Source organism: Endocarpon pusillum (assembly GCF_000464535.1).
Source record: "Endocarpon pusillum Z07020 unplaced genomic scaffold C699287, whole genome shotgun sequence".
Lineage (NCBI taxonomy): Eukaryota > Fungi > Ascomycota > Eurotiomycetes > Verrucariales > Verrucariaceae > Endocarpon > Endocarpon pusillum.
Window position 1 is genome coordinate 1 of NW_006913509.1, and position 2,446 is coordinate 2,446.

The following is a 2,446-nucleotide window of genomic DNA, read 5'->3' on the forward strand; positions in this document are numbered from 1 at the left end:
AGATAAGAAATCTATAAGTAAGAAGAGCGACCTTAAGAAAACACTATAGGGACAACTAAAGAGAAACACGCTTAAAATATTATATAATCTGTTATCTTAGACTGCTTATATTATAATAATAACTATATTATATATTTAAGTAACAAAAATAATATAGAGTAATACTTATAAAAACTAAGATTATATTAGTTACTTAATGCTCTTTTTATATATAATAATAATAAACTAAAGTATAAAGCAGATAATAATAATAAAGAATTAGGACCTAAAGTTATAAAGAGCTATATAAAGGTCTTAGAAATTAAGAAACTAGATTATATCTAATTATTAATAAATCTATAAATAAGAGTTAAATACTTTAATCAAGATTACAGACTAATAATAAAACACGAACATATTATATATAATCTGAACATAATACCTAAGAAACAAGGGAAAGCATTTATAATTAAGTTTTGCAAAAAGAAGGAATGCCCAGACTATAACAAAAGCGAATTTCACATACATTAAGAGTCAGATAGGCAAGACCTTCAAGACAGTATTACGCTGAACAAACTTAAACACAAGTGGGAGACTATCACCTAGAGCCTAACACAGAAAGAAATCGAAAACGTATTTAAGGAAGACAAGGAAAGTATAGCCTTACCTAAACATTAATCTTAAGACTATAAGATACCTTTAGAACCTAGAACTAAACTAATATTCAAATTAATATACTAACTTTTGAAAAAAGAATTAAAGAAAACTAGAGAATACCTAGACGAAAACTTAAAGAAAGGATTTATCAGACCTTCAATATCTTTAGCTGATTATCTAATATTATTTACACTAAAACCTAATAGAAAGTTAAGATTATATATAGATTATAGACAGCTAAACATAATTATAATTAAGAATTAATATATATTACTACTTATCTCAGAACTCTATAATAGAATTTGTAAAGCAGAATAGTTTATAACACTTAACCTACAGAGAGTATATAATCTAGTTAGAATAAGGAAAAAAGAAGAATAAAAGACTATATTTCGTATATAATATAGCTACTACAAATATCTTGTTATACTATTCAGGTTAATAAATATACCTGTAATATTCTAAGCCTTAGTTAATAATATTCTAAGAGAATTCTTAGACATCTTTACTATAATATACCTTAATAATATCCTTATTTATTTAAAAACAAAAGAGGAACACAGAAGTTATATAAAATAGGTACTTTATGCTCTAAAGAAGGCACATCTCTTAGTCAAATTAGAGAAGTATAAATTTCACAAAAAGAAAGTAAAGTTCTTAGATTACATCTTAATCACAAGTAGAATCTAGATAAATAAATCTAAGGTTAAGGCAGTACAGGACTAGCCTTAACTAAAGAATATTAAGGAAATATAATTTTTCTTTAGATTTACAAACTTTTATAGGAGATTTATTAAAGGGTATTTGAAGATTATAGCGTACTAACTTTAATAACTATAAGAAAGATTAATCCTTTTATTAGGGAATAAAAGCAGAGTCTTTATTCTAAGAGTTAAAGAGACAATTCACGTCTACTCTTATACTTGTGATATTTGACCTAGAGAAGCAAATAGTCCTAGAAACAGATGTATTAGACTATACTATAAGAATATACATAAGTTAACTAGACGACAAAGGACGACTAAGACTAGTTGCCTTTTATTTAAGAAAGATAATTCTAGTAGAACTCAACTATAAGATTTATAACAAGAAACTCTTAGTTATTATAATAGCATTTAATAAATAACATATATATTTAGAAGAATCTACCACTAATTTACTCTACTTTACTACAACTAAGGAACTTAATAAGAGACAGATTAGATAGTCAGAGATATTATTAAGATATAATTTTAAAATCTCTTATAAAAAAGAGAATAATAATACAAAAGCAAACGCGCTTAGTAAATACGTAAACCACTTTAAAGATACTAAAGTATTACTTAGATTAATATTATAACTAAACCTAAACAAATTAATAAGATATAATAATTTAGTGCTTATAGCTACTTTTATAATCTTTAATCAAGATCAGGAGAGACAACTTATTAAGGCGTACTAAAAGGACAGCCAGTCACATAGGCAGAGAATACTTCAAACTCTAGCGTTCGAAATATAAGATAGTAAGCTAATCTTGTACAAAGGACTAATATATATAGCCAACTCTATAAAGGATATAATACTTTATTAGTATCACAAAGAAATGTCAGCTAGACATTAAGAGATTAATAAGACATTTAAACGAATTTCAAGATTATACTACTTTTTATAAATAAATAAATCTATCTAAGAATAAATAAATAAATATAATATATATTAGAAAACAAAGCACTTAAGACACAAACTATATAATAAAATATAGTTACTAAAGGCACTAAAGAGAACTTAAGAAATAATAATAATAGACTTTATTATAAAGCTATTATTATTA